This window comes from Danaus plexippus (assembly GCF_018135715.1).
Source record: "Danaus plexippus chromosome 29 unlocalized genomic scaffold, MEX_DaPlex mxdp_37, whole genome shotgun sequence".
In the NCBI taxonomy this organism is placed as follows: Eukaryota; Metazoa; Arthropoda; class Insecta; order Lepidoptera; family Nymphalidae; genus Danaus; species Danaus plexippus.
In genome coordinates this window covers 1,627,002-1,635,000 of record NW_026869858.1, presented here as the reverse complement: position 1 = coordinate 1,635,000, position 7,999 = coordinate 1,627,002, and the positions used below count along the sequence as shown (strand labels likewise).

Sequence of the window (7,999 nt, the reverse complement as noted above, 5' to 3'; positions counted from 1 at the left end):
CCACGTCAGTCCTCCAGGGCCTCGCTGGAGTATTTGCTACTACCACCAAGATCTGCACCGACGGAGGCTCCAAGCGGGCTCACGCCCAGACCCTTCTGCGCTCTCCGCCGCGCACGTCCTACTCGTTACGGCTTAATGACGCAAACGTACAACGTCGCACGTGCCGGTAACGGTAGTGTATAGGCAAAACGCTTCAGCGCCATCCATTTTCAGGGCTGGTTGCTTCGGCAGGTGAGTCGTTGCACACTCCTTAGCGGATTCCGACTTCCATGGCCACCGTCCTGCTGTCATGAGCGACCAACGCCTTTCATGGTGTCCCATGAGCGTTTTTTAGGCGCCTTAACACTACGTTTGGTTCATCCCACAGCGCCAGTTCTGCTTACCAAAATTGGCCCACTTGGCACCGTCATCAGATCTCCGACTTCATCGTTCGAGTAAGTCGGAGTTCTCACCCATTTAAAGTTTGAGAATAGGTTGAGGTCGTTTCGGCCCCAATGCCTCTAATCATTCGCTTTACCGGATGGGACTGTTAATTATCGACGCCAGCTATCCTGAGGGAAACTTCGGACGGAACCAGCTACTAGATGGTTCGATTAGTCTTTCGCCCCTATACCCAGTTCCGACGATCGATTTGCACGTCAGAATCGCTACGGTCCTCCATCAGGGTTTCCCCTGACTTCGACCTGACCAGGCATAGTTCACCATCTTTCGGGTCCCAGCATCTGTGCTCAGAGCGCGCCTGCATTCACGGATTGGAAACGAGACGCCTCGGGAGTGCGAGAGATCGATCAAGACCGACGCTCCATCCTCCCTGAGCGAACGGCAAGCGTTCACCTTCACTTTCGTTACGCCTTTCAGTTTTGTGTTATAAAAACAACTCAATGACTCGCACACATGCTAGACTCCTTGGTCCGTGTTTCAAGACGGGTCCTGCGAGTGCCCGAAAATGAATCATCGCAGACGGATACGCGCACAGTCCGAGACAGCACGGCGGCGACAGACAGCAGCACCGCGCCCCTATCCGCACTCGGGCAGGACAGAGACTGTATGCGGCGCACGCTTGCGTCGGGCCGGACGCGTTTTGAGACGCGTGCGCGATTCGTATATTGTACGATTTTGTACTACCGTCCGACAGCCGGCAGGCCACCGTCACGGTCCAGCCGCCACGCGTGAACGCGACGATTGGACTCCCGAACGGCGCTTATGCCGACATCGAACGGGTCGCGATGTATTACTAAGAGAGAAGTGCACGCCTTCGGCGAACGTCGACGGACGCGACCCGTGTCATGCCGTACGCCACTTGCGTGACGCAAGCACGACATCGAGGCGCGACGCCCGTACGCCGCCGAGCGACGATGAATCTCTCCGTTCGTTCATTCGAGTTTCGCAGGTTTACCCCTGAACGGTTTCACGTACTCTTGAACTCTCTCTTCAAAGTTCTTTTCAACTTTCCCTCACGGTACTTGTTCGCTATCGGTCTCGCGGTAATATTTAGCCTTAGATGGAGTTTACCACCCACTTAGGGCTGCACTCTCAAGCAACCCGACTCTGAGGAGTGTCCCTCTCGCCGTCTCGCTCCGTCGCTACGGGCCTGGCACCCTCTACGGGAAAACGGCCCCGTTCAAGACGAACTTGGACAGGAGCGGCGACGACGAGAAAGCGGAACCTCCCGAACACCACATCTCCCGCGATCGTTACAACCGCGGGATTCAGTGCTGGGCTGTTTCCTGTTCGCTCGCCGCTACTAAGGAAATCCTAGTTAGTTTCTTTTCCTCCGCTTACTAATATGCTTAAATTCGGCGGGTGATCCTCCCTGATCTGAGGCCAACGATAAAAAAACGAGGCAGACGCGATATCCGTCAGCGCTACGACGCCACAAAACTAAAACACGAATCTTACATACATATAATAATGTGCGATATGATCACACACACACACCGAGTACGTTTATACATACACACACACGCACACGCAGTGTGGTAGTCTGCACGATTCACGTACTCGTGTCTGCGCGAATTATACACACACAATATATGATTGTGATAGTGTTTCGGTTTCATAAACGGCGTCGATGCACTCTTCGGACGTCGTGTCCGCCTACTTTTTTTTGCACACAACACATACATTGAATAACTATATATTTGAAACACTCAAATTCGATTTTCATCGTTTTATTACATATCACACATATATACGAAGGCGCGATATTGCGTTGTTTTCGTTCGATGTCCACGTCCACGATATATATATATATTATTATAACACAGACCTTAACGACACAATAGAAACGCACAACGATCGGACACAGAAAACATAAAACGCTCATACATCGACAAAAAAAATATCTTGAAATCAGAGACGTAGATGTGTAAGTGCATAATAACGACGACGACGTAATCGCATACGAAAGAGCATCGGATACCTTCTCTTACCCTCTCACATCACCGTATCGCTTCACAATTATCATAATCATAAAGCAACGGATCAACGATGGGAGCAAGGATCACGCTCTCTGCAGCAAAACATCGCGCGTATCACACACACACAAACACATACAAAGATTCATATTTTTTTGTGCGGGTGTCGTGCGTTTCCGTCTTCACATATTATATATGCTCAGACGCTAGATGCGATCTCGTGTCACTTGTTTGATCGAGGCGTAACTAAGTATCGTTGGTGTATTATATAATATATACATACCATATACACAGACAACAACACTCACGCGACTTCGATGTGATATATTCACACAATGAAAAAAATGTTTCATAGTCTTCATATACGTGTGTGTATATATATATTTCTCATATAATATTTAAACGGACAAACGAACTTGCAAACAATCAATAATTCAATTTAAATCTCTCACTATGATGGGTCACAACAGCAACAACGACGACTACGACAACGACGACGACGACGACGACTACGACGAGTGCGACAACTCCGATTCGTATAATGACACATAATAAGATATCATAGTCTTTTCTGTGTACTACGAGAGGGAGGCGTTCGCGCTCACGCGCGTGCGGTACGACGTCGTGTTTGTGCGTGTGTCGTGTTCTCGTGCTGTTTGTGTCTCGTCAGAAAGAGAACAATAAAAAGAATAAAAAGATCATTAGCAGTCGTCGGAACCGTCATATGTTCGCACAGTCGACAACAACAAAACTACGATACACATAATTCGAACTGAACAAACACATACACACACACACTACGAACACACAACGACACTTCCGTGGCGTATATGTGCGAGTCTGTGCGCGATGGATGTAATTCTTTCTGTGTTCGCGTGCGTTATGAGGTGTCATACCGTGATGGAACAGTGTGGTGTATTATTTTATACAGCCGGCCCTCAGACAGGAGTGGTCCTGGATATTTCTCCACGGACCGCAATGTGCGTTCGAAATGTCGATGTTCAAATGTGTCCTGCAGTTCACACTATGACGCGCAGTTAACTGCGTTCTTCATCGACCCGCGAGCCAAGTGATCCACCGTTCAGGGTAGTGATTTTTATAAATATATCATGTGTACGGCGACGCTCACCATTTAAATTTTCTTTTTTTTTAAAAAAAAAAAAAAAAACAAAGAGGGCAATCGTGCGCATATAGGGGGTGTTGCCATTTATATAACGCTGCAATACGCCTCATATTGCCTACGGACGCGATCAAATCTACTTATACATACATACATATTTCACATTGACATGTGATATGTTGATATATAATATAGAAAGACGCGAACGACATGACAAACGAAACGTATCACACCACGTTCTCTCCAAGTGGACTAACCGACCCACCGGATTTACCCGTGTGGTTAACGTACGGTAAACAACTAATCCACCGGACCGCATAAAAAACTCAGAGTGTCCCTAACGAATTAACGAAATGACAAGATAATGATAGTAGCGCTATATACCACAGCATGTTATCTTCAACGCCCAGATTATACGTTCACTCTAATCGCCCTTGATCCAACCAAGTAAACAGAACTCGGACTAGACTTATTAAGGTCTTGAGTAGTCGTCAAGAGACTCGCGGCGCGGATTCTTACCGGTCTATGTCAAATGAGATCTACCAGAGTTAAGAAACATAGGATGAATCAATGATATCTAGTATATCGCTTTCGAGTTACAACGTTATCTGGTTTTAACATATACGTATATATACATCAAGAGTATATAAATTGTATGCTCATACAGTGCATATGTGCGTATCGGATAAGGAAGGGACGCTAATGAATCCGTTTATCCGTCAAATCGTTTTAAATTTCGTATCTTTTCCTCCTCCTTCATCATCATATCATCATAATATTATTTCGATCTCCTTGGAGATTTATTTATTTTTTAGATGTGGCCCCTTCACATCTTATATATCTCTCTTTCATTTATTTATTTATTTATTTATTTTTAACATCACAAACAACAACAACGACAACACGCTAGGCGTAATCGAGTGTATGTTTTTGTGTGTCTCTTTTATTTTGATGTCCCGCCCCTGACATCTTTTATATTTTTATTCATTCAAAAACATCATAACACGCTTGTGTAGAGTTGTTTTTTTTTTGTTTAATATTTATTTATTTTCCTTTCATTTATATATTATTTTGAGATATATTTAATTTCTATTGAGATGCCGCCCCTTTCATCTCTTTTTTTTTTTAATTTGCATCATATATTTTTATATATGTGTCTCTCTTTTTACTTGGATATATAATATTATCATAATCATCCTGATATCGCTTTGATATCGGATGTTATATAACGTTAATGATCCTTCCGCAGGTTCCCCTACGGAAACCTTGTTACGACTTTTACTTCCTCTAAATGATCAAGTTTGGTCAACTTCCCAGCAACGCCGACGGCCGTGAAGCCACCGCGTGTCGGTCCGAAGACCTCACTAAATCATTCAATCGGTAGTAGCGACGGGCGGTGTGTACAAAGGGCAGGGACGTAATCAACGCGAGCTTATGACTCGCGCTTACTAGGAATTCCTCGTTTATGGGGGATAATTGCAAACCCCAATCCCCAGCACGAAGGAGTTTCAACGGGTTGCCCGGGCCTCTAGGCCAGGGAGAACATGCTGATTCCTTCAGTGTAGCGCGCGTGCGGCCCAGGACATCTAAGGGCATCACAGACCTGTTATTGCTCAATCTCGTGCGGCTCGAAGCCGCCGGTCCCTCTAAGAAGAATTTTAATACGCCGTCAGTGAGTTGAACGACCGAAATCGCTCACACCTAAATGACGACGCCTATTTAGCAGGCTAGAGTCTCGTTCGTTACCGGAATTAACCAGACAAATCGCTCCACCAACTAAGAACGGCCATGCACCACCACCCACCGAATCAAGAAAGAGCTATTAATCTGTCAATCCTTCCGGTGTCCGGGCCTGGTGAGATTTCCCGTGTTGAGTCAAATTAAGCCGCAGGCTCCACTCCTGGTGGTGCCCTTCCGTCAATTCCTTTAAGTTTCAGCTTTGCAACCATACTCCCCCCGGAGTCCAAAATCTTTGGTTTCCCGGAAGCTGCCCGCCGAGCCATTGTAATAACGTCGGCGGATCGCTAGATGACATATTTACGGTTAGAACTAGGGCGGTATCTAATCGCCTTCGAACCTCTAACTTTCGTTCTTGATTGATGAAAACACCTTTGGCAAATGCTTTCGCTGATGTTCGTCTTGCGACGATCCAAGAATTTCACCTCTAACGTCGCAATACGAATGCCCCCAGTTATCCCTATTAATCATTACCTCGGAGTTCTGAAAACCAACAAAATAGAACCGAGATCATATTCTATTATTCCATGCACGAAATATTCAAGCGGCGTTTTGAGCCCGCTTTGAGCACTCTAATTTGTTCAAAGTAAAATTGTCGGCCCATCTCGACACTCACTGAAGAGCACCGCGATAGGATTTTGATATTGAACCGGCGTTTTACCGCCGGCTCACCGACGATATGCTCCGCAGACGTGTCAGTATCACCGCGGATGCGGTGCACCGACAGCGCGGCGCACAAATGCAACTACGAGCTTTTTAACCGCAACAATTTTAGTATACGCTATTGGAGCTGGAATTACCGCGGCTGCTGGCACCAGACTTGCCCTCCAATTGTTCCTCGTTAAAATATTTAAAGTGTACTCATTCCGATTACGAGGCCTCGTAAGAGTCCCGTATCGTTATTTTTCGTCACTACCTCCCCGTGCCGGGAGTGGGTAATTTGCGCGCCTGCTGCCTTCCTTGGATGTGGTAGCCGTTTCTCAGGCTCCCTCTCCGGAATCGAACCCTGATTCCCCGTTACCCGTGACAACCATGGTAGTCGCAGAAACTACCATCGAAAGTTGATAAGGCAGACATTTGAAAGATGCGTCGCCGGTACTTGACCATGCGATCGGCAAAAGTTATCCAGATTCATCAAAATTAACGACTTCGGACGCGAGGCCCTCCGTCGATTGGTTTTGATCTAATAAAAGCACTCATCCCATCACTGGTCAGAGTTCTGATTGCATGTATTAGCTCTAGAATTACCACAGTTATCCAAGTAACTGAGTAAGATCTAAGGAACCAAAACTGATATATTGAGCCATTCGCGGTATCGCCTTAATACGGCTTGCACTGAGACATGCATGGCTTAATCTTTGAGACAAGCATATAACTACTGGCAGGATCAACCAGGGAGCTAGCTAATTTTAGTTAACTCTCAATCGAGAGCGCATCGTACGCGTTCGCTCTTATATTGTGGTATAGGAAGCGAGGGCACGTAACGGTGGCCTGATTATTATTTTGTTTTTATTTATTTATTCATTTTTGTATATTTTCTTTGAAATATACACACACATTTTATATCATACTCCTCCTCCTCCTCCTCTCTTTCTTAATTCATATTTTATATATATTATATATATATTTATTATGAAAACATTTTGAACGCATCAAAAAGTTTCATATTGTTGATCGTTACTTTTATAACGAGATCGTACACCTTTAATATCGGTTAACATTGTCATATATGCGTTAACAAATACGACACGTCAAACATCGGTATCATCGCACGGTGTTAGAGAGATCTAGTACCAATAGATTCTATTTCGGGCGGATTATCTACTAAGGGATTGTCTCCGGCGGTCACACTTACGCGCAACACGACGGAAGCAAATTTTGTACAATACGACCCCGTTAGAACGATCACGCTTCATACTAACCATTATAAAACGTTGTGTGAAACACATCGTGATATGTATAGCTAAGTACTACGCGACGACCGTCGGCGGTCAACACAGAGAAGTTTTTGTCGAAGGAAGAAGGTTATTAGGAGGATTTCTCGAAGCGTACTTTTTCATCATTCAAACGTACGTACACGTACGTACAATTATTTCATTCGAAATAATTTTTAAATTAAAAAAAAAAAAATTTTTTTTTTTTTTTGTCTCTTATTTATATTATCAACATCAAAAATATGATGAGATACTTTCATTTTTCATTATTATATCAACATCAAAGATATGACGAGATATTTTTCATTTTTCATTATCATCATTCACATACATATTTTATCAACATCAAAGAAATGATGAGATATTTTTTCATTTTTCATTATTATATTATCAACATCGAATATACGATGTGATAATATTTTTATATCAACATCTATTGCACGATGTGATATTTTCATATAACCAACTCCCTTCGACGCCTATCAACCTACAGTACGCAACGTGACGACGCGGACCCACCACACGCGCCGCCACCTCCTATATATGCGAGGGCCAGAAATTGACATTCGGTAAATCTGAGACCGGTTCGTGTATTACAAAAATTTAAAAAGTTCGTATTTTATACATTTCTAATATATAAATGGCATTATATGTTCAATTAAAATACTATAAATAATAAAATATAAAGAACATGTGAAATAAAAAAGTTTTTTTTAAATTTTTACATTTTATAATGGCTATGTATGAAACATTAGGGACTTAGTCGTTTTTCGATCGACTTCACATATGAT

General features: G+C 43.9%; 3 non-coding genes across 3 annotated transcripts in view; all 3 read right to left on the bottom strand.

The window, feature by feature from the left end:
* The window catches only part of LOC133320583 (large subunit ribosomal RNA), a 4,021-nt gene extending 2,194 nt beyond the window's left edge, over positions 1-1,827 (bottom strand). Inside the window, exon 1 of the ribosomal RNA XR_009753831.1 lies at positions 1-1,827. This exon is cut by the window's left edge and continues 2,194 nt beyond it. This is a non-coding gene — a ribosomal RNA (large subunit ribosomal RNA).
* A 1,522-nt stretch (positions 1,828-3,349) lies between these two features.
* Positions 3,350-3,506, bottom strand: LOC133320572 (5.8S ribosomal RNA). The gene has a single exon (XR_009753820.1). It is a non-coding gene; the product is annotated as a 5.8S ribosomal RNA (ribosomal RNA).
* Positions 3,507-4,769: 1,263 nt separating this feature from the next.
* LOC133320575 (small subunit ribosomal RNA) lies at positions 4,770-6,672 on the bottom strand. The gene has a single exon (XR_009753823.1). It is a non-coding gene; the product is annotated as a small subunit ribosomal RNA (ribosomal RNA).
* Positions 6,673-7,999: the final 1,327 nt, after the last annotated feature.